Source organism: Pholcus phalangioides, unplaced genomic scaffold, assembly GCF_987345545.1.
Source record: "Pholcus phalangioides strain wild (caught in Gottingen) unplaced genomic scaffold, Ppha-v1.0 ptg000042l_1, whole genome shotgun sequence".
NCBI lineage: Eukaryota > Metazoa > Arthropoda > Arachnida > Araneae > Pholcidae > Pholcus > Pholcus phalangioides.
The window spans coordinates 11357658-11384259 of record NW_028301628.1 but is presented as its reverse complement, the minus strand read 5'-3'; positions in this window follow the sequence as shown (position 1 = coordinate 11384259).

Here is a 26602-nt window from a genome sequence, read left to right as displayed (position 1 = left end):
TTACACCGCCAGAAAACTTGTTTTCAAAACTAGGCAAAGTGACCCCAGTTGACGGCCGGAATTAAAACACATTAATCAAATCAAACCAGGTTGAAAGGAAAAGACATGATTATCTAATAAAATGAAATTCATTCCTCACTTAATGATACTTAAGAATACGGGAAATGTATTAGATTATTATATTAAATTATTATACTATATTGTTATATAAGATTAATATATTCGATTTAAATTATATAGTTAGTGCCTTCAATTCATTTGACAATTGTATTCTACAATAATTATATTGTAGTATTACGCAAGCGCTTGAAAAATCCTAGCGGCCGAGTTTTTGCGGATAATAAATTTATTGATAGACTGATATTATAACGCCGAACTTGAATGATACTCAATGTTTTTCACACATATTTGTAAGAAATTGAATTCAAAAAGAATGAATTCGAAATTGAATTGAATGAAGAGAAAATTGGAAATATATATTTGTATATATATTCGTATCTCTCATGAGTGAATCAACTTTTCATTGAAATATTATTAGGTGAATGCCTGCAATACACTTACTAAAGAAGAAAAGTTCCAGAGATACAAAATATTTTCATTTCGTATCTTCCGTGATATTTTCCTCAATAGAGTTACACCAAGTAAGAAATTCACATAAGATATTTTATTATCCAGCGTTTCTCGTATATATGTATGTATTCTATGCGCAATGATACACTAACAAACAGTAATTTCGGGATATCAACCGAAATTTTAGTACTGTTTCCTAGGGATTCCGCAAACTCATTTATTTGGTCTGGGAAGAAGAAGCAACATACAGAAAGGATCGATCATCATTCTTTTGGATAGTACAATATGGATTTCGAAGACGGTACGAGATATAAAATTTTTATGAATTTTTCAAACCAATAAATGACCCAATTCCCCGAGTATGTGTTTGTGTTTGTTGTATGTGCATATATATATCCCATATATACACAGCTTGTACCTGTGGTCCGCGATATTGGGCAAAGATGATTCCGTCGAAAATGTCTTCAGTCATTCGAATCTATGGATTTTCTTTTCTTATGGTAATAAAAACTTAGTGTTTGGGGCAATAAAAAATTTAAAAGTCCCCGATTTCTGATAGTGGCAACACCGTCAGAGTCAGGTTTCTTATGATACGTTACACGATTCGAAAGCAATTTCTCAGAAAATAAAATGGAAACATTATATATACTCTACTGTATACATAACTTGGGGATTTTAAAACCCCATCTTTGGTTATGCGATGCTATTCCGAATCCAACTCCCGTTATTATTATTTCAGTTTTTGGCTATATCGTTCCTTTTTAGTTTCACAATATCGTTCGTGATGGGATCAGATTGCGTATTGAAATTACAGCATGTTTATTCATTGGAAAAACATTGATATTTTCTACATCTTTGCAGACTGAATATAAGAGATGGGATAACATCCAACACTGAATCAATCATATGGATGAGAATTTTGATTTCTCAATAATTTTCCGCCAATATACAGTCATACTCAGTTATAACTACTTTCGCTGTACCGACATCTCGGCTATAACATCGATAATTGGTGACCTGAACTATATTTTCATAGAGGATATTGTTAATGAACCTTTCATATAACGTCAATGAGAACGCAACAATCTCGGATATAACGGTGCATTTTTTGTAGTTTCTGATGGCGTTTTTTCTGATAAATTCGCAGAATGAGCACGCTCATAATAATGGGGATATGCTTTTTTGTTATATTTATACTAAACGTTAAAAAAATTATTAAATTTGTGATTTTGACTTCCCATTGACTATGGGACATTTTCACGTATTTTTCCCGTAATTTTGTACTTCAGGGTTTTCAATTTTGTTTTTTAAATACAAATATATCCCGTTTTTCCAACGAAGGTTTCTTTAATTCGTCATGTGAAAACTAAATAGAAAGTACGGTAATAAGAATAATTCACAGATTGTGTTATATTAAATATAATAGTATAAATATTTATCTCTCATATTTGCCATATGTTTCAATTTTTTTCTGTGAAATACATTTTAACTCACTGCAGACTTGCTGTAGCAACGTATTTCTCGGAAAAGTATATTTACGAGCAATACACAGAAATTTCGCCGATAATTATCGGAAAAATGTCTATATATTAAACGTTATCAAATTTTTCTATATAAAAATTATTTTTTTGTGTGAAAACGTCCTCAATTATAATTTATAACGTTTTATTGTCCAGAATTGAGATATCCCATATTAATGATTCTGGTTTCTAGTATTTCTATCGATCGAATATGGTCACTTTAGTTCAAATGAAATAACAGCTTCATGTTCAATATCGGATTACATACTTTGCTATAGTTTCCGTCAAAAACGGTCTTCATAACGTCAATCGTGGCTGTAACGACACTACGGTTATAACGGCAAAATTTAGCGGAGTCTTCGGTGCCGCTATAACAAAGTTTGATTTTACCTATTTTAAGATCGATTTCAAATTTCTATCGTTATTATGGCAGTCGAGTGGTTAGGGAGCTAGCTTCTCGCTGTGCAGGTCTGGGTTCGGGCATGGATGTTTACTAACACTAACGAATTCCCTGGACGGATCGTGCTGATCCCTTGGGAATACGTGTGGATCACGTTATTATTATTATTATTAATTCCTACAAGTCATTACTTTGATCCGTCAGACCATTTTCTTTTTTATCGTATAGGCTTTATGTGAAATTCATCATGGATTTTCAATTTCGTCCAAAAAAAGTTATTTGTTTTGCTATTAGCTGAAGAAAAACTTCAACATCGTAATTTTCAGACTTTTCGTTGTAATATTAGAGAATAAATAGTACAGTTAACACACACTTTAGTAAATGAGAATGTTTCATGAACTATTTTTTGCAATCAATATGGATTAATAATGATAATTATTCTGAAATTCCGGTTGCTCGACTTTAATATTGCTGAATAAAAATGTCACAACTTCTTCAAAAATTTCTACTACTGCACCTCAACCGTACATGCAACTTGCATATATTCCTGTGAAGAATTTCTAACAAATTAGTTAGTACATGCTGGGAGGTGTCAGAGTTATTCTTCTTTCGTGTTGTACTGGTCTTACATATTTCGAAGTAAAAATGCAAATGTTTGGATTTTCATGTTAAGTAAGTAAAGATTGTGTTGTACTAGACAGAATGCCTACTGTGGATCGTGTATGCCTGTTTTAAGGCACCTGTAAAGGAGAGCGGACTTGCCGTCTATCTTCGAGAAAAAAAACAGGTTTGTCAGTGCATGTTATGTCACGGAAATCGATGAGGAATAAAACAGGATAGGAGGAGAGCGATTGGCTATAACGATGATATTGATGTCAAGTTTTGCTCAGATATGGAAGACCAGGCTAACCAGACTTTTGAGAGGCAATCATGTAAATGCGGATTGATGATTCTCATGTGACTTATTAACAAATATTTAAGATTATAAGGCATTGTAACTTGATTTACCCAGTGACATGGCACGGGTAATCAATATTATGATTCGACCGAAGATAGTTTTAAGAAGTTTCTCTAAAGAAAAATAAATTATGTTGAATTTCCCTTATTGCGGTCGAAACGAACACATGTTAATCGCAAAATGAACGAAAGTTCATGAATTCATCGAATGTAACGATACAGGGTGTCCTGTATGTGCCAATATGACCTTTATCTCATCAGTTTGTCGTGGAGGTATGGTTTCAATATAAAAAAATACTAAAAATGGGTTAAAAAAAAACTACCCTGTATCAGTTTTGAGATTGAAAATACATTGTAACACAAAATAAAAAAAAAAAATCTAAATTTTCGTAGGCCCCTGTCTTCTAACTTGCAAACAGAAAGTTGCTGCACTGCCTCTTTTGAAGCCAAAACCAAAAAAAAAAAATCTAAGAGCAGTAGAGCAATATTGGCTGAGATATTTGAATTTAAAAACATCCGAGAAAAGTTGGGAAAGAACAGCATAAATGAGAAAAAGGAGAGTTGTTCGTTAGTTTTTTCGGTTATTTTCCGACTTTTCTCCGATTTTGGAATAAAATATCTCAGAGATTATTGCACTTGAAAACATGCAATTTTTTTTTGGGCTCAGAAAAGACAGGACAACAACTTTCTAATTGGAAATTAGAGGACAAGGGGACCGTATAAAAAATTATATATTTTTTATTTTGTGACACACTATATTCTCAGTCAGGAAACTGATACAGGGTAATTTTTGAATGTCTTTTGAGCATTTTTTGAATTGGGATCCTACCTCTACGACGAAAGGTTGATGAGATAAAAGCCGCATTGCCACTTACAGGACATCCCGAATAATAGCACCTGTTAATTTCCCTGGCCATAGTTCTTCCGGTCCACCTAAATTAAGGTATCTATTACACTAAAATATTACATTACAAAAAAACCATAAAATTAATTCTTTTACATTATATTTTCCTTTAATACGAGAAAATTATACTTCCACAAACAAAGTAAACGGCTCGTAAATATTTTCAATGCAGTTTTTAAATCATAATTCTGAATCTACTCATTTTTATCCACAGGTAATATCCAGAATGGTAATAATGTGTAGTTATCACTTGATTAACGAAGAAAAAATCTTGGTAGCGACATAATTATTTGTTTTGCACTGAAGAAAAAAATAGTTATGCATTCGTAATTACAAAGATGAATAATACAGACTATATATGCATTTAATGAATAGATTAGATATATAATAAATACGTATATATTATTTTGTATTTTTCCGCAATAATAATAACAATAGTAATCTGTAATAAAAGAAATTCAAATTTAGTGAAAACGTAATTGCAGATGCATTTGGTAAAATAATGCATTTTTCTGGGAAAATGCGTAGTTGTGCATTACGTTAATGGGAAGAAACTAAGTAATCCCTGCACCGACAAAAGGGAAGTCGTAAATAATGATCAGATAACAAATAACATTTAAAAAAATGTGTATTTACAATTATAAAGGAAAGGTATTACACTAACAATCTTTTTGATCTTCCATTAATGAATAGATTTACTCACACAATTTTTATAGTAAGTTAATGTTTTTTTGTTTTTAAATTAAAGAATGTTTTCGATAATAGGTAGAATATTGAAACTTATTGTTCAATGCTTGTATTACTTTGAAGTATAAAATATAAAAATTTATCTGGTATTAAAGGATTATACCTCTCTCTTGATAAACAAAATGTGAATACTGCCTTTAAGTATTACTATTCCATTGAAAAAAAAATTAATATCCAGAAAATAAGAGGTTGTGTTTATGGCCACTAACGAGAAACGTTTTTTATTCCTTGTGCACATCTATATATATGTAATTCATTTTCTGTCTGTCTCCCTGTGTGTGTATGTATGTTATCTATACAAATCTACAATTTCAGATCGATCGTCGCGAAATTTTGCATATATACCAAATGGGACCCGACTTAAACGATAGGCTACTTTAGAATTTCGTCAGAGCAGGGAAAATGCCCGCCCCAAATGGGCAAAAAACTGTCGGGCAACAATGGTTTTTGGGCCTCAAAAATCACTTTCGGAACGTTTGCTTTGGTTACCGTGGTTCAATGCGTTTCAGACGTGTATGTGTACCGGTATATGCTTTACAATGGTTTGTCACTTCTTTAATGCTACCATTATATATTCACAGTAGCTTACGCCTTCACAATGGTTTGCAACTTTTTCAATAGTCGTCAGAATCATCATCAGCACCACTTTGAGGTACATGCAAAGGATGATCCGCATAGAAATCAGTGTTAAAATTGTCAATTTTACTGTAGAAACGCGGAAATTTAGTGGGGGGGGGGGGAGGGGTTCTTGCCACGTCAATAATTTAAAAAATTGTATTGAATTCTCGATTTTTGAAGTATTGAGTTCGCTTAGGATACGAAGCCCAGAAAATTAAACATGAAATAATTAGCCGGACCTACTTTTGAGTTGGATATTCATGCAATAACATTGATTTCAACTTTTTATTTACATCTCCTAAAGCTCGGAAATGAAAATGTGTCTGTATTGTCCTTTAATATTCAACTGCATAAATTCATATAGTTTAGGTTGTTTTAAAATTAATTATGGGCCCGTAAAGTATATCAGATAAATTCCACGGCTTTAATTAAGCATTTTTTGAAGGAGAAATATGCAGATGGATAACTTGAAGTTGGGGGGCGGAATCGAAATAACTAGCGCCCCTTAAAAACGGTAAAAATTATATATTCATTTCTACGTTTCCTTAAATCTAGATTTGTTACTTTCATGAGTCGAGCAGGAAGGCGCCATATTGGTTAACACGGTTCGAATGTTCCTCAAAGGAAGAGGAAGATTTCGTTTTATCCAAAAAGCTTCATTGAAGAAAACCCAGACAGCGCCGGGTATCATAGCTAGTTCTATATAAAATCAATTTTTCTCTAATGATATGCAGGGTGTCTTATAAATTCGTTAATAGTTTAAAAATTTGTGAAATGGGATGAATTTCAGTTTGCAATAAAAGTTACTCTCACAAAGGAGACTTTTTAAGTATAGAAAAATAATACTTCAAATTTTTGTCGATAGAGGATGCTGTACAAAAAAAATCACTAGAGATATGCAAATCAGAGTCCTGTAAAACGCAAGCGTGTACGTTTGCGGATCATTACTGAATTTTACTGTTGCTGGCAATCGCATAAAGCTTTTTTTGCGATGTTGACATTGGCGGATAAAGTACTGTATTGGTTGTTTTACCTCATCAAAGAATCACCGACTGAAGCTTTATGAACGTTTCAGACACAGAAGAGATCGAATGAAAGTTAGGTCGAATCACTACTGTATTTCTGTATCTTTATGAAAGAAATATGGTCAGCGAAGTCCTTTATCTCGTATTGTGTGTCACATTTTTCTACCGGAACACCTTTTTTGGGCCGTGTGATACCTCTTTGTAGGCTGCATTTGGCCCGTGAGAAGGAGGTTGTGCATCCCTGCTTTTCAGAGTGTCCTATATATTCGTACAGAGTTTAAAAATTCAAAAAAATGGAGAAATCATTATGTTGGAATGCAGTTCTCGCTAAAAATTTATTCTGACAAAGCATTTCAATTTGATACAGAAAAAAAATTGTCGATAGAAGGCGCAGCAGGAAAACAAATCGCTGCAATTATGCTAATCAGAGATCAGTAAAATGCAAGGTTGTACGTTTGACAGTTGATTTCTGAATTTTGCTGTTACTGGCAGTCACGTAAGTTTTCCATTGCGATGTTGATATTGGTGGAGCACTATTGATGAAGTTGTTTCACCTCAGCAACGTATCACCGGCTGAAGATGTATGAACGTTTCGGACAAAGAAGAGATTGACTGAGGGGTCCATGTCCGATCACTCCTGATGTGGTTTCGTACCGCATCCTTCTAAAAAAAATTCTCTTGCATGCGTACAAAAAATAAACCCCCTTCGTGAAAATAACTTTTTCCCAAACAGTATTCAAATATACTGATTCCCCCTCCCCTATCAATTTTCATGAATTTCTAAACTTTTTAGTTTTAAAAGTTTGAAATAACCAAGGAGGAGTTAAGCCTAGTTAAGGAGTTTTTGGAGCACCTCGTACATCATTCCCCCAAGAAGCAAAAATATTTGATTTTTTTCTCTCATACTTTATGCCATTGTACAACCATTACCGAATCCTGTACTATATTTCGCCGATATTCTGAAATATAAGAAACCATATATTGATGTTAAATGAATATTTCTCTCTAATTATTTCGTATCAAAATTAGCTACCCACTGGGACACTTACGCATTTATAAAACCGTATTTCCAAATGATGGGATTGTCACTGCAATTTTTTATTGAAATCACTAATTTCTCAAAGAAATTGATGAATTTTCCCATGATATTTGAATCGCAACTGAACTATTCATAGTTATTTTGGAGCATTTTCTAGTAAATATTTGTAGGGATATTTTTTCTGAACCTACAACACACCAAGGAGACTTTCTGTAGATTAATGGATGTCTTGAAGGGTCTCCCATGAAGGTTGAATTTTAAAAAATGACTTCAAAAATATTTAATTCAATTGCATATAAAATGATAAAAATATTCCGAATCAATCGGTTAATTTGGTCTTTCACAATAAACGGAAGAAATAATGAATCATATGTGAATGCTATGCAAGTTGAAAGAATTTGAACGCGATTTTCTCAGATTTCAGTTTTTAAGCTCATTCGTGAGATTAAAAAAAATTACTGCTCCGAAAATTCTGATGTTTTGCAGAAATGTTTATTTATTCGACATTCGTGGACCTCGAATTTAGCAATGGACTGAGGGGAAGTATTTTAAAAAAATTGATTCCTCAGATGTTTTTGAAATTTATATATTTTTTCAAACTTAAAAATTCATAAAATCATAACGAATGATCAGATATAAATTTTCGAGGCATATTTTACTCACTCATGTCGAATAAACATTTCTGCAAAATTTCATAATTTATGAAGGCAGTAATTTTTTAAATCTTACGGATGTATGTGTGTGTCTGTGTGTGGTTTGAGCTTAAAAACTGCAATCTGACAAAGTAACATTCAAAGTGTTTTTTTTCTCGTTTACGTTTGCACTATAATTCATGATTTCTTTATTTTATTACGGAAGAACATTTAACCAATTGACATGAAATTTTTAGTATTTTATTTGCAATTGGGTGAGATATTTTTGATGTAGTTTTTGAAAATTCGACGTTAAGGTTGTGTGTGTGTGACCCCTAACATATATATTTTAGTGATTCTGGGAATAAGCAGAACCAGCGCTATATATGTAGTTAGAGACCACTATTGATAGTTACAGATAGAGCTGACAGAACACACCCACAGCCTTTCTCGGCATGGTGGTTTAGGAGTAGTAGTACATAATTCAGATTCTCGGGCTTAGTTCCTGAAAGACAACTGATTTTATGGTACTTGATTCTATGAAAAAAATCCCGTTCTAGCCCAAAGCCCCGTTATATTAGATATACATAATATGACAACTCATTTCATTGGTAGCGATAATTTATACATTATTTGGTACACTATTGGTATTAGTGGTTGATTGCGACGGAAAAGTGCTTGTTGTAGTCGATATTTCGAAGTATCCAATTCCATTTCAGCGGACGTGACTATGTGCCATTTCTGACACCTATTTATTTTTCGGATATTTAAAATTCACGTTGATGAATCAATCACATAATATTAAAAATATATATTTTGTTGTAAGTAATCACACTACAAGCACAAGTAAAATGAAGTATAATATTTCAACCGAAATTGCCATTTTTTTTTCAAAATGATCTTCATATGTAGAACTTTCATTCAGACACATGCATATATACCCATATATCGTATGTATTCCATGAGATACAGTCCAATCAATCATTCAAAATGTACATGAACGTCAAAGTAACTAAATTGATTCTTTTAAGAATAAGGAGCGAGAAAAAAAATCAATGTATGTATTGAATATGTAGGTGTATAAGGAGAGAAATCTCTCGCTGTTCATGGAAAATATTATAAACAAAAAAGCATAAGCATAAGAAAGAGTGAGAGAGAGTAATACAGAAACCGAGTTTTGCTGATGAAAAATGGTGCTATCGATTGGAAGACGCTATTTCCCATTTTTCTGAGCGTAAATCAAAGTAACGCTTCAGGTGTTTTCCTTCAAATTTTCATCTATCATACATTATTTTTTTCCCTATTCTCTTCGTCATTACTAAGTGTGACGCTTAGAAAAAACAACGACTATATTTCTTTTTTTGGTTTTTTGGAGAAAGAGGAAAGAATTATGATAAAACTCTTCCAACCGTCGCTCATAAATTGCTTATGTGTAAATTTTTATTTACATTTCAAAATAAAAACACATCACTGCGAAGGAAAAATAAGTGAAATATTTGAGAAATCGTGAACGTAAGGAAAACTTTCTCATAAAAGAATAATTAGAAAATTAGAGGCGTCTTATGTAGAGTGTATGAAAGGAGGAAAAAAATGATGTGGTTCTAAAATCTATGTAAAATGTGAATAAGTAACAGAAAATGAAGGAGGTAGAGTTTTGACAGTTTTACTTATAAAAGGATATTTTGGGGTATAGAAAAATAAATTTTCATAATCTCGCACCCTGTCCGTATTCAATAAAATCCTCACCTCTCTTCAGCATACAAACGGAATTTTGGAAGAATGGTAATATTTTCTTGATGCCAACACAATATAGAAGAAATTACCCATTTATGGGTCATAACAAGGAATACACAGTTCCATCATATGATGCAAGAAAAATAACTGCGCGGGATAGAGACAGCAATCTACCTAGCAGCATTTGAATGAAAATTCGTTCAGTTATTGATGAATGAACTCTTTTCCAATTGTCTATGAATGGGGATTTGTTCAGCTATCCAGGAATGAAAATTTGACCAGTTATCCATGAATGAAATAATCGTACCATTATTGATGAATTCATTCAGTTATGGATGGATCCGTTCAGTTATCGATGGATGAATCCATTCATTTCATTTATAATTTAACCAGCTACCCGTGAATGAAAATCCATTAAGTTGGTGATGAGTTGATTCATTTATCGATGACTAAAAATTCGTTCAGTTACCAATGAACGAAAATACATCCAGTTATCAATAAATGAAAATTCGTCCAGTTATTAATAAATGAAAAATTCGTCTAGCTATCATAAATAAATTGCGTACAGTGATGTGACTGAGATAAAGATTAAGCCCGTCTTGTTATCTACTGAATAAAATTTCTTCTTCTTTCTGATTCATGGAAATATTCATCGATGGATAGAAATCGTCCAGGTATCTGCGTTTGAATGTATCCTACCATTTCGTTCATTGGCAAATGAAAATTCGACCACTTATTGCTGAAATCGCTTCAGCTATCACTACCCAATTATCGGTGATGATAAACGCGTTCAGTTATCGATGAATATAAAATCCTCTATATCAAATCCCAAAAAGAATACGCATACAGTTAATGTAACAAGAAACAAGAATTATAACTATCGATATGGAAGAATTGTATCAACAGAATGCATATTGAAATTTAAAAATTGAAATTAAACTAATTTTTATTTCATAAATTAAGGCTCTATTTAATTTTCCGAAACGTAAGCATAGCCTCAAAGGGCTTTCTTTAAGTCGTTGATGAAGACCGAGACTCGGTCTCTGTGTGTGCGTGGCGTTAAAATTTTTCTATACACTATTCAGTAAATTTTAACAACTAATATTTGTTTCAGTTGGAGGCTGTGAAAATCTCAAGTTTCATGATCACTCAAATTAATAACAGTAAAACTATCACAGCTTTCTTCTGCTGTACTTTTCATATTTTGATTTTATTCTCTTCAAACAACCTTCGTGAAACACCCTGTATAAATCACCTTAAAGAAAGAAAGTCAAAATATTTTCGAGGAATAATCTTTTTTTTTCATCATGAAATTTGCAAAGAAGATTGTAAGAAAATTAATGTATATTAATTAATCATAATTGGGAAAAAATATTTACTTTGATGTATAAATTCATTTTAGTAACCAAGCTTCATTCATGCTTCAGTAACCAAGAGTGTTTGAGTTCTAGAATACTTGCGCAAATATTTTCGATCATTAGACTAGATTTAGATTTACTAACAGAGAAAACAATGGGTGAACTATGTAGATTGATTCTTCATTAAACTAATTATTTTTTAAAATGTTCAGAACTCAGATTTGTTAACTAAGCTAATTTACTCTTTTGTTCACTAGTGCACAAACATATATAATAAAAAAAATGTATAATCTAATATAAAGAGCTTTAATCATGTGATTATAGATCAACTGTGTTCTGTTTTTGATGAAAGTAAACAAACAGAATCCTGGATTGAAAAAAATAGTTGAAGGGATACTATACAAAAATGATAGGTACAGGGTGTCACATAAATGTTTAATTACTTCAAACATTCATAAAAATTGAAGTTTGTATATTTGAATACAGAATGCGAAAAAGTTAATCTTATGAAGGGGAGGTTTGTTTTGGCACAGCAAAAAATAGTAAAATTTTTTTGTCAATGGAGGACGATTCGAAAAAGATAAAACATGATAGGTTAGATCAAAACATTATTCAAATTCAGATGTCTAAAAACAAAATATCAATTGAGTCTATAACATGAAATTATACTACACTGGAGGAAATGTATGCAAATCTTTTCTTTTCTCCTAAACCAAAGAAGAAGCTCATGTACCTATGGAAAATCAGTACAATCTATTATTTTTTTCAAATTTACCAGATAAATTAGTACTATCAGTTTATAATAGATTATATTTCTAGTCGAAGTTATGGAATCAAAAATTCTTTTAATTAATGCATCATTTGAGTCATGATATTTTAAATTATATAACTAGTTGAATTAAGAAATAGAGAGCGTACGAATCTTAAAAAATTGATAACCAGTTGCTATGATGATTATTATTAATAAGTAATCACTTGTCTACCATTTTTATTTAAGATATAGAAGTTACAGCAAGTATAGTAGAAGAAAATTTATACAAATAAAGTTTGCTTGTTGATATTGTTATGTTCATACAGAGAGTGTCCCATAAATTCCTAATTAGCGTTAACATTTATAAAATTGAATTAATTGGACATTCGAATACGTTTGCTAAAAAGTTAATCTCAAACACGAAAGTTAGATTTGTTTTGGCACAACAAAATAGTTCAAATTTTCGCCACTAGAGTTCGCAGTACCACATAAAACAACTGGAACTGTGCAAATCAGTCGTACAATGCAGTATGTACGATTGACAGCGCATTTCTGAGTTTCCCTGTTTTATTGCTCTCATAAAGTTTTCATCGTGATATTCATATTTGTGGATAGTGTACTGTTGGTGAAGTTGTGTTGCCTCAGCCACGAATAGCCGACTGAAACAATAAGAACGTTTCAGAGACAGAAAGGATTGAAGAAATGTTCAGGTCCAATCGCTCCTGCTAGAGTGTTTACCTTCACCCTCTTTCGACGAAATTTCTGCAAACCGTATTCAGATGTACCATTACTTTCAAATTTTCAAATTTATGCATTTTTAATCTATTTACGAATTTATGGGACACCCTGCTATTACAAATGTTTCCGAAATCGTTATTTTTTTTTGTAATCAAATTGAACTTTATATTTCTAATTTGAATTATTTAATTCGATTGAGGTCAGTAGAATTTTGGTTGTAAATTAACACTTATGCTATAGAATTATGGCTAGTTCAGTGATTACAAATGGTATGAAGATCGGTCAAGTGTAGATAGAATTATTTTGAGGATAAGCTGATGCAGCATTGCATTTGGGTTGTTATATGGCGTACTTTTGGAATTCAACCAAATATAAAACGCAATGATTAAAATTGCACGATCTTTTTCCTCGAATGTTTGTATTGTTCTACAGTCAATAGAAATTTACCTTTATGCGGTTGCGTGATCATAGTGACGGATTCATATCGTGAGGAACCGAGATCGAATCGTGCCCGTGGCACAGTAGTGGCAGGCTGAAGTAGGATATCTGTGGTCGTCAACTTCGAGGTGAGAATTCAAGCCGATCTAAAAGCTGAAAAATTCCGCCACAGAGAGCAATAGACCTGCAATGTGTAACAATCATCACTTTTCATTCACAGATTGAAATGTATATGGGAAAAAAGCACAAAAACACTCCACACAGTACTAAATACGCACTCATACAGTTAGGTACACACTCACTTCTAGATCAATGCACTCGGCAGTACATTGCTCATGGTAATAGCCAAAGTTGTTTCCGGTTCGAATAAAATGAATTGAAATCGTGAAAAAAAATTATGATCCATATAAATTTTATTCTGTTTACAAATGAAGAATATTCGATAAATTTTTATATTTAAATTGGCTCTCATAGGCTCGTTTTTCTACACTTCTATTCTTACTGGTGAGCAGATAAAAACCAATAAGATTTTGAATAAAACATTCAGAAAAGTACAGTATACCAGCCATTTAGAAAAAAAAAAACTTTTCTCAAGGTATTTCGGATGTAATAGTGTTGCATGAATCGCGTTTGTGTGCTTACTATTAGCGACAATCTCGATAAAACAAATCTTTATAATGAAAATCGTTATATAATATTAAAGAATACACAACAGAGGAAAAAATCAATAACACAAGGTATAAACAATTTTGAATGGAGCATATTAATGCATTCTTAGTGAGGCCTTCCAGAAAGAAATCAATCAAGATAAAAGTCTTGGAACTGTACTCAAATTCGCATCAATCTATGTCACAAATGATTTGAATATTTTTTTTAGGTTGAACAAAATAAGAAATTGGTATTGGTATGATTTTTGCTGGCTTTATTTTTTTATTTGGATCCAGCCTTGAATGTAAATGCTTCCAGATAAAATACAATTCGCTGGTCTTGAATGAGTTACTCCGTTGTAATGTTTCCTTTGCAAGTTATTATTCATTTATTCATTGAAAAAGAAACCCCTACAGCCTTAATTGAATATTCAAATGCGAGTATTTTCTCTTGTTTCTCATTTGCTTTCTTTGAATTTGGAATAAATAATACTGGAATATTAGAAAATGAATAAGAAAAAATTACATACCATGTCATCGAAGATGTAAATGATAGCGATGATATTCAAATACAAATTGCAAACAACTTACTTTTCTGGATTTTCAAACAACAACTTATTTATTCATGTATTTATTTTGGAATATTTTCTGAATAGTATTGGAAATATGATGTTATTTGAATTTTTACCCAATTAGCAAACATTTTATACTTGATTCTAAATTTTTTTTTGAGTTTAGATGGTTTATATAAACTTCTCCAGTAATAGTGGATACACGGAATATAATATACCAATATTAATTTATATCTAGAACTGAAAAAAATAATTACAGAAAATTTCAATAACATGTAAGAATAGGAAACATCCAGAAAAAAATTGGAACTTTATAATTTTTTTTAAAGTTCTAATTTCTAAGGAAAGGATTAATTGCTTCCTCTCTGCTTAACTATTCTTTCGAAATTAACTCCACAAATACCGGAAACTTATGAGAGGAAATTATATAGGAAATCTGTATAAAAGAGAAATACGTGCGAATGAATAATAATTAATATAGTTTTGATAATATAGTTAAAATATTCAAGTTCCAAGTTTTTCTTCATTGAGGAAACGACGTATTTTAACTGTAACATGTTTACATTAATGCTCTTATAAGAAAAGTTCCATGGGGAAAATATTTATTTAACAGTAGTGTTCTTTCTTGAAAATTTGAAGTGATTTGCGAGTGAATGAACTAAGCCCATTAATCGAAAAAATATATAGAGACTTTATATTTTAGACAATTCTCTCCCTACATTTCCTCTTAAGTTCCTATAAAAGTATCCCCATACAGTAAATTTAATATATACATTTTTTTGAGAACCATAAACTAAGAAAATAAAAGTGAGTCAGTAATTCACATGCAAAGTGCTCATCAATTAATTCAAAGAACTACTTTCAGTATTCACTTCACTCGAATATTACTGAGCAAAGATCATATAATTCAGTAAACAAATATACCAAAAAAGAAAGACAATGCATGGAGTTAAATATGCACGTTTGGTTTCTAGACAATACTGATAGATAAATGTATAAATAAAATGAATCAAACAGTATTCTAGCAATGGACAATTTTCACCATCGTGCAGTGCAAGCACAGCGAGTATTATTTAAGAAAATTAACTGAATTTAAAACAGTTAACAAAAGTATATTTTGTGATCAAACTGTATTTTAGAATTTGCTAGCGTTTTCATTTCTTTTGAGTGTTTTATTTATGAAAATCTAAGCTATCCATGGGTTTCTCATCTTACATCGTAACTAAAATGAAATCATGTAAGCCATAATGAGATTATGAGATGCAAAAGTAAATATATATATATATATATATATAGCTTCGGAATGCCGATTTATTCCTTATGTTTATGGATCACCACTGATTACTTTGTCTGTTGGAAGAGATTAATTAACCATAATACAAGCCAAAGTGTCGTAGACGTTAGAAATAAGTGCCTCACAAGCGCCAACTACATTACACCAATTTTTAACAAACATAATATAGTTGTTTATGTCTAGACTCTATAATTATTCATGTATCAAACGTGCAAAGGGGAGGGGAATGGCGCTGCCGTCTATCTGTAAAATTTTATATTTGAAGTGACGATGTATTACATAATTGGATACCTGAATGAACAAAAGACAAAACTTACCGCTGGATTTATCCCGTTGCCGCAATTTCTTCCAGACTAGCTTTCTACTACTTCACCAAAGACCAACTCCAACCATAGCGCTATATTGCAATTACTGTCATTAATGAGAGTTGGTGTTTGGTGAACTATCCGAGCTTTTTCACAGATTCCGGAAAGCTCCTGTGCTTATTGAGTCGAAAAGAAACAAAATAAAAGAAAATTACAAGCATAAAAATTACAACAAATTTTTTCCCGGACAATTGGTGTAGTGAAGAGATACGTTTTTGATATATTAGTGAATTTAAAAATCAAATGCATTTAATAAATTAATTGGTGTGAAAACAAATTTAATTTTATTTTCCTTCATAATATCGATCTCTTCAATTAAGAAAAAAAAATTATGTTCTTTAAAATGTCGGACATTTTGTCGTAAAAAACAAGTACAATATATTTATTGTACGCCTTTATCTTGTAATGAGTACATTCGTATTTTCAAAGCAAAAAATTATATTTGCAAACTATAGTTAACAAGTATCATTCGAAATTATGCTCCGAAATTCAAACACCCTTTTCCATTCGGCATCAAATGAATAGTAGAATTCGTCTCGAGGTAATGTAGTCGACGTTCTCGTCAAAACGGCTTCTCTCGTTTCACTGGAAGCGGATGTTATAGGTGGGAAAAAATAGCATTTATATTACCTAAAAGAATTCTATATTTTGACGGGATAATAAATTATATTATTCATTTTGTTATTATGTCAGCAGTTGCGAAGAAAATGCATGAGATTATAAAATAATAATGAAATGGGTTTCAATCAATTACAGTTGGCTCTGCTCAATCGGATAACGGATACCACGCTTAAACGGATAAAATCCTCCATCAGAGAAATTTTGCTCACAGACCAAAAACTTCCCCAACTCTTAATATGATAATTTCAACCTTTCCCGATCATTCAGTCACCTTTTCCCAACGCTTCACATTTGAACTGTCAATGCACATCAACCACCATCCACATAATGTATTTACCGAATGAAACATTTGTAATTAATAAAAAATAGGTGTAACTAAGTTAAGATAAATACATTTAAGAGTAAGTACTGGCCTCTAAGTATTAAAGTCCATAAGTATATTTTGGTTCTCTGTTGAGCCTATAGCGAGCGCGCTAACTTCCTAACAAAAAGTAAAAATATTAGGTGTGGTGATCATTATAATTAAACATAATATTTTCATTTTATTTTGATGTCTGATTTATTCAAGGAGTTTCATTAATACTGATGCTTCATAAGTTTTCAATTTAAAAATTGAACTTACGTTATAAAATGGCAAGTGAATTGTTCCCCCTCATTATCCGAAGAACCTCGCTTAATCGGAGATTGTGCACTGTTATCGTTGATATTCGATTAACGATATTCGGTATACTGAATTTCCTAATATCGAGGGTCAATGTAAAAACTTCGGCAAACAAAAACATGGATTTTGATCATTTCCCTACGAAAAGGTGGAGCAGAACAGAGTTCGGACGTACCTGTTGGTGCAATGGAACAGTCGCAATAACGCATGGTCGTTATAACGAGCGTTTACTTCAATAAAACCCAACCAATGAAGTATATCAAAATATCAAAACACAAAATACTATATACAAATAAAAAAGAAATATACGAATAAAAGTTAAAGTCAATATTCTACGAAATTTCTAACATTTCAGTTTAAAACGTTACGAATTTGCAAAAATATTCGCTGAATTGAGAATTCTACCTAAACGGTTGAAAAAAACCACATTTCCGTGGTAACATGATACATATTAAACATTCAATATTATTTTTTTAATCATTTTAATTTTTTTTCTCAGGAAAACCATACAAATCTTGTATTTAAGATGCATTTTTCTAAATTCCTCGTTGAATATTTTCGTTATGCATAATCAAAAGTTAAATAGGATTTCTCGATCAAATTTCTCTCTGAATAAAATTTCACATGTTATTACCATATTTTAAGAGAAACAGGAAAACGTTATTATACGCAAAAACCAAGATTAGAAGAAAAAATGATCCCGATTCCTTTTGAATATTAGATCGAAGATTTTATATTAAATTTTATGCATCCGAAGGACAAATATTTTGAAAGGAATAGGATCAGCCCAAATCCTAATCATTGAAATGGAATAAGATAAAACTAATAGGGTTCGATCTCTAAACAATATTTAAATTCTTTCTCGAATCAACCAGTGAAATCAGTGCCATTGGCTTATTATGGATTTTAGTTCAAGTCGGAGTTTTAGGAATCGAAATTGAGATTTTCAATTGATGCATTATTTGCATCGTGATATGCCAAATTTAAGAAATAGTGAGCGCACGTCTTGAAAATTGATAAACACTCGTTAAGATCAAGGAAAATCAGATATTTTCAGGGTATCTTGCCGAGGTGAACTCGGAAGGAAAAGTCCTTTGGTCTCTGCGAGGACTGGATCACAGACCATCCTGAATACCGGGAAGCCATGTTTCCATCTACACCACTGGAGACACGGCCCAGCCTTCCTTTTTTTCATGCACTGTGACGGTGTAACAATACCTTTGTGTGTGTGTGTGTTTCCTTGATATCTCGAGTAGAGTATAAAGAGTCTTCCTGAGTATAAAGAGTCATTTACTGAAGTTATACCAACATGCATGAGAAAAAAAAAGGTAGGGTCGTGACTCCCGTGATGTAGATGCATCTTCCATTATAGAGGTTACCATCAAGGTCAACGGATTCGAATCCGGGCATAGAACGTTAGAAACCAAGCTCTTTACCTATCCTAGGGCAACTAACCATAGATGGCACTTTCATTTTACACTCAACTCGACTGGTTGGAAATCGCCATGTGGTGAAATATGACAGGAGTTGGTGAACGGTATGATAGTGGTGTAGAGGGTAGCCTGCTTGCTCTGTATGCAAGAGGGTCTGGGTTCGAGTGTCTGGCGGAGACCAAATGAATTCACCTCGGCATAATATCCTGAAAATAACCGTTTCCTTGAGATGTCTTTAGTTGAGAAAAAAGTCCTCTATCTCTCTCAGTCGTTAAGATGATTATTATGTATATAATACCCGTCTATTAACTATTTTATAATTAACAAAACAAAACGCAGTTGTACCAGGCCAGACCAAAATTAAATGTTTTCGTCAGTTCCTAGCCTTTGTAGGCTGTCTTCTGACCTACAAATTGCCCAGGATTCTCATATGAAGGAAAATTCAAGTTTGTGTTTCCGCGTCAGTAGTGAAGTGAGTGTATGTGTTTAGAGAAACTGAAATTTCGATGCAATCCAAGTGGTTAATTTATAGACCTTTGAATTCAGAGCACTCACCACGAGAAATATTTACTATATTCTGAAGGAACATCTGTCATTGGGGGTGGGGGGGGAGTAGCTGCTATTCAGAGATTTATGTTTACACAGCACGAGTCATTCTTTTAGAAATATCGTTCATTAAATAGTACAAAAACCATACACATTTCACGGTTGCACTGTCTGTGCACACCCCTCTATAGTCAACCCTCTTATGAGTTAAGTCGTTAAAATGATTATTATGCATAACAAACGTCCTATTACCTATTTTATTAGTAACAAAACAAAATATAATTATAATTGGAGAAAATTAATACTCATAAAAAATTTTCTCCCCCATGTTATTATGTTTATATACATAGTGTTCCATAAACTCATAAATAGTTTATAAAATTCCATGAAAATTGAAGAATCAGTATATTAGGAAGCGGTTTTTTTGCAAAAAAGTTACTATCACAAAAGAGGGATTTTTTTTTTGGTACAGAACAAAATTGGTTCAAACTTTTTTTCCATAGAGAACGCTGCAAAAAATAAATCACTGGAAATAGGCAAATAAGAGTTAGAAAATGCAGGATATATATACGATTCGCAGCTCACTTCTGAATTCTCCTCTTGACATTTGTGAACAAATTGCAATTTATGAAGCAGATAGAACCGCTCACAACCCCGGACTGATGTATTTATTTATGAAGCAGGGTTTACCTCAGCCCGAATTCGCAGAATGAATTTTTAATAATATTTCGGACGCAAAAGAGATTCAAAACAGAAAGGTTCAGATCAAATCATTCTTGTCAGACTAGTTTCCCGGGCTGTTCCACAAAAATTCAAACAGAATTTTTCTTCTGTAGCAGTAAAAATCGCTTTTTGTGACGATAACTTTTCCGCAAACCACATTAAAACATACCAGTCACTACAATTTATATGAATTTTTAAATTATTTACGAATTTATGGGGTTCTGGGGTTCCGTAAATATGTTATGATATTCATGTTATCTATGCGGATACCTTTACTGCTTAAACGGGGTGAACACTTCGTAAATATTATTCTGCAGATATTCTAACGAATTGGTGCAAAAATTGCTACCAGAGGAAGTCACGCACCGAGGGGTTAGCGCATCAACCTCTCGGTGAGTATAGAAAAAGACATGCCCTGGTATTACAAAAAATGATGAAATGATCAAACGAATCGGTGCAGGTTGAAATGTACTGCACACATGTTGTGCAACTATTGTGAATTTTATTTCTGAGGAAGACATGTGATATGTACGTGTGGTGAACCAGAAGACTGCAAATAAGTAAATAAACACACACATCACCGTCTATCTAGTACTTTATTAAAAACTATACGATAGACTGATTCATGCTATTCTTCATTGGGTGTCATGCAAACTGTTTAGATAATGTATCGTCTTGACCATATCACCAGATAAACCCTTTGTTTTAGTGTGCGTGTAGTGTCTAATTTTGACCAATTTTATTTTCATAGTAAATGATAACTACAATCGACGCTCGTTTTGATAACTACAAAATCAAGAGTTCCTAAATGGGGAGACGATGAAAAAAGTACTTAAAATTGAAAATGAATTTTACACATTTATTGATTTTAAAATGAAAAAACCCACTTATTTTTGTTTGTTTCATCCAAAATTCGGGTAAATGCTGTGTTTCTCAATTAAATAAGACCCCGTCTTATATTAATTTTTTCTTCAAAAATGCATTAGGGCTTATTTTTGGAGTAGTGCTTATATTAGGTGCATCCTGAAAAATCGCGATACGGCTTATTTTTTGAATGATGGCTACACAAAAATCGACAAAAAATTGCGACTTCATAAAATATTTCTTTTAGGTGTCGTCGTTTAACGTAACCAGGAAGTTTGGTTTAGATTTTCAGGACCAAGCGAGGCAACGTGTCCATGCCCGCCGGAAATACTTGTCGCTTTATTTGCTACCCTCAGCGTCGAACTGTACCGGTTGTTTACTTGTGGCCTGGATTACCTTATAACAGTTTGATAAAAGATCATTTACAAAAGTTTTATTGTGCAATCCTGGCTTATGACAATAGCATTCATTGCGTAGCCGAATATGTCTTTGACGAGATTACAACAGTATAAAAGTTTTATAAAAGTACTTTTATGAAACTTTTATAGCGTAATCCCCGTCATAGGCCGAGGTTACACCATAATGTTTGTAAACGTACACAGCGTTAAATACACTGTTATTTATTTATTTATTTATACAATATCGCTTGGCCGAGGCCTATAGAAAGGAACGTGCAATTAAATACACTGTTAAACTGAATTTAACGCTGTTGATTGGAATAATACCTCTACGACGGACGGTTGAAGAGATAAAGCCCATGCTAGCCTTTACAGGACACTCTGTATATACATTTATAAATATAAATTTTTAAAAATTATATATATGAGAATTATAAACCTATATATATATTTTTATTTATAGATGCTTTCATCAAAGTATTATCATTTCCACTTACAGCAAGCAACATCAATATTGATATTAATTTTATACTCAAAATATTCAAAATTCATGTTTCCATTTCCAGTAAGGAGAGAGAGTACATTTTCTGATCAATACTTAGAAAGCAAATTCCTTCACATTCTTAATGTGTTGTTATCCAAAAGAAAAATCACAGAAAAACAGGAGAGGGAAAAATTATTATTTTTTTTCTATACAGAATCTAGATGAATATTGAATCTCGATCAGAGCCATTTTGCTGTTTTTCCTCTTCCATGATTCTTCTTCAATAAGTAATCTGTTCACGTCAAGTCAGAGAAATATTCTTACACTATTCTTGTCATCATATATCGAATAGTTTTCTTTCCTTTTTTTCCTTTTCTATTAATATTATTATCATTTTCTTCGATTCACAACGAAACTCAAGTTTATTTATGTTTGAAATATTACTTCGCGAATCACTTAAAATAAACGAACTGAAAAGAAATCAGAGGCAAAAAAATACAATAAGAAAAAATACAATAAATATATTGGTGAAACCTGGCACAAATCCAGATAAAAGAAAAATAAATGAAGAAAGAATGCGTGTGAGAAGAATTAAGAAAGAAAAAATAAATGACAAGAAAAGCTTTGAATCGTTTCTTCGCTTAAGGCTATATAAAAGAAAAGAAAAGAGAAATCGCTAATGTTATTTCTTTGGCATCCAAGCATAAAGTTCTTTATTTTGACGTCCAAAAGCAACGTTTGTTGCTCTTGTTGTTGATTTGGTAACTTTTGTGCGTAAGAAATTTGAAGCTGCCCAACGAAAGAATCGAATTTCAGAGCTTTTGTGCTCGTTGTAACGAGAAGGGAGCCTTAACAACGTAACAGGTGTGGTTTAGTTTTATTTATTTATATTTCTTTTACCAACAACTTTTCGTTTCCACGAGATAACGTACAGAATAAGAATGTACTCGACGCAAAAATAAATAAATCGGGATACGATTTCGTATAATAGGGTCTATACAAATGGTACATGGGAAGGAGAGGGGGGAGGCTCTTGACGCTATTGTGTGAAACGAAAATGTTTATGATAATAAGAAATGCTGGGAGTCAAAGGAATGAATAAATATGAGTTATATATTCCCTTTCTTTTTTTTCTTTCCTTTCGTTTTTTCTATACATTACTTTTTTTCTGATTAGAAATTGCGTGATAAACATGTTATGTTTTGCGTCTCTAGAGAGCAATTGTAGGTGTTCCATCGTGGAAGGATGGATGCATTTTGCATATATTCCGGTTATGCATGCGCAACTAAAAAGCATCACAAGTTGTATTTAGGGTTGGGAAAATATGAATGTTTCTGTAGATAATGTTCTTTTTCTAAAATGCACGAAATACAGACAATGAAGTTGCGTGCCAATTCTATTTTCATAGTTCAAGTTTTTCTAAAGTTGCCTGACTTTTTAAAATCTGCTTATACATTTCGTTTGCCTTGACCGTATGAGTAACTGACTGCATGAGTGACCAAGTGAGTGAGCGATGTAATATGAACTGGATCACCGTTCGGTTAGGAATGAGCAAGTGAGTAGCCGTACTCGTGAGTGAGAGTAATCGTATGATTGAGTTTATGAGTGATTGAGTAACAGGCCGTATAAACAACCAAGTAAGTTTGCGATTTTGAATGACTGCATAAATGACCAAGGGAGTGACCGTATGGGTGACGAAGTGAATGGTCGTATGATTGACCGAGTGAATTATCGTATGATTGAGCAAGTAACCGTTAGTTACTGTATTGTTTTGTCAATGACCAGGTGAATGATCAAGTAAGTGAAATAACTCACATAATATTTTACAATGGGCGAATTGTCGGGTGTCAAATAACAGGGGCTGAATGTCCAACTCACTTAGCCATTCCTTTGGTCCCTCATACGTCACTTACTTGATCATTCACACGGTTACTCACTTGATCACTCATATGGTCATGTGCTTGGTCACTCATGTGCCCATTCATACGGTCACTCATGCGGTCAGGGCAGACGAAATGTCCAACTTACTTAACGTTCTTATGGTCACTCGTACATTCCTTCACTTCGTCACTCTCTCCAACAAGGCAGGCAAAATGTCAGGGTGAAATGTCCAACTCATTTGATTCATTCGTACAGTGACTCATACGGTCAGGGCAGGCGAAATGTCAAGGTTTAAATGTTTGACTAACTTAATCACTCTTAGGGCCACTCAGTTGGTCACTAATACTGTCACTCACTTTGTCGCTCACACGGTCAAGGTAGTGGAAATGTACCGGGGATGAAATGTCTAGGGTAAAGTTTTCGTAAACCCCCGATTCTCGTACCCGTTCGTAAATATTTTCAGAGGATTATTTGCTTGGTGCATGTGTGGTTTGGTAGTGCAGTGTTTTCATATTAAGAAAAAAATTGTAACGACCTGTGCATAAGTATAGAAAGTGTTTTATTACCGAGCAAATAATATTAAAAATATTCTTATCTCACACACGCACACATTTAACTATTACCTTTTCAGCTATAGCTGAAAATATTCTAACTCAAATGACATTTATATTGAATATTTTTGGTTGAAAAATGTGGAAATTCAGATTTGAAGCATCTAAGGAAGAAATTTGTGGATACATTCATTTCAAAAATTGTTAGATTTTTCCTTAATGTTTGAGTTCCGCTTATTAATGGCAAGATCGAAAATTTTAGAAAGATACAAACACTGCTATGACAGGAAACATATTCAAAGTGAATGTTGACTTTTATTCGTAAATTATTGAGTTAAAATTGTGAAAGTGTTATATCTTCATAGTGGTCTGGTTGGGAAAAAAGTTTTCGATTTATCCATTGGGATCGAGATCGATGAAATTATCCTATCCTCATCATTATTCCTAGACTTATGAATATTTTAAACTTGCTCGTGACATATCACACCCGATAGCTTCATTTTCTCTGAAAGTCTGCATATTTCATAAGAGTTCGACATCTGTCTGTAATTTAAGACTTCCACTCCACAATTAAATTTGGCTACATATTCGTACTTACCATATCTACAAAACTGAACTGGTCCATCCCAGTAACTTTCATACGAAAGTATAAAAAATTAAATTTCTTTTGAAGAATATATACGTTTAATACTACGCATGGTCAATTTCATTTCAATTTTTTTGAGGTAGTAACTTTTTGAGGAAAACTTCTTTTATATTCGCATAATACATTCATAAAATATATAATCGTTTTTGTTTTTTTTTAATTTGTTCAATTCTCTGTGACGAGAATTCGTCTTTCTTTTCTATGCAGAAATTAGAAATAATTATAGAGAGTAATAGTTATCTTTTAGAAATTATAATGAATGAAAAGATGTACGAGATTATCTGTGGAATTAAACTGCACAGGAAGTCTCTTTCTCTCTCTCTCTCTCTCTCTCACACACACACACACACACACACACACACGTACGCACGCTCAAAAACAAAGACATACGAGCATTTAAATTGATGTAAAACACGTCATGTTATGAAAAACATCAAGGGTTCAATTTCGATCACTTAGCAGTTATGTTGACACACCAGCATCCGAGAACGCTTGGAGCGGTATATTACGGACGCGGGACATTTGGACCCGTGAGGTTTAGATATCAGCGTTTCGATATGTGCAGTCTGATTGGAGGTCAATTTGTACTAGCGTTTGTCAACCTATGATCCGCGACAATTATGTAAGCGGGCCGCAGGCGTACTTCATAATTCAGTCCTAACTGAATGAAAAATGATTCAACTGCTGTAATCGATATTTGTAATATTCATATGGGTTTATATAAAAATTATGCATCGACACATATTTAATATTTGTTTCAAAATGCACGAAATTGCGATCCTTAATACGGGATATCAATAATTGCAGCCAAAATATGCATTTACGACATATTTTGTAATTACTGCTGAAATGTGTGAGGGAAGGGATAAATATCTGACACAAATCACAATAAAAAATGAACTTATGAAAATGAACAGTAAAAAAATCCATTCAAATGGCGGATGAACATATTTCATTGAAAAAAAACACAGGTACCGGGATCTCAGATGCTTTCAAATCAGGGACATCATAAACGTTTTCATCAAAAACGTTGCTATAAGTAAAAAATACCCAATTGTGGTAAAATTCACTAAAAAATTAAGGAAAAAAGCGTTGAACCTGCGATATATGAGATGAATATTTGTATATACAGAGTGTCCTGTAAATGCTATGAAACCATTTGTCATCAATCGTCCACCGTAGAAGTATGATTCCAATTTATAAAATGCTCAACTGACATTCAAAAATTACCCTGTAGCAGTGTGTGTTAAGAATGTTCTTAATAAATATTTTACAGAAGAATGTGTCATCAGCCGGCGCTTCCCTAATCTACGGCCTCCCCTATCCCCAGACCTCAATCCATGCGATTTTTGGCTTTGGGGCATTTGAAACGTCTGGTAAGTCGTGCTAATCCGAGAATTTTACCTGATCTTAAAGGCAGCATTTCACTCCACGTGCTGAACATTTCCCCGCACGCACTTCGGTCAGTTGTGGAATATTCCATCT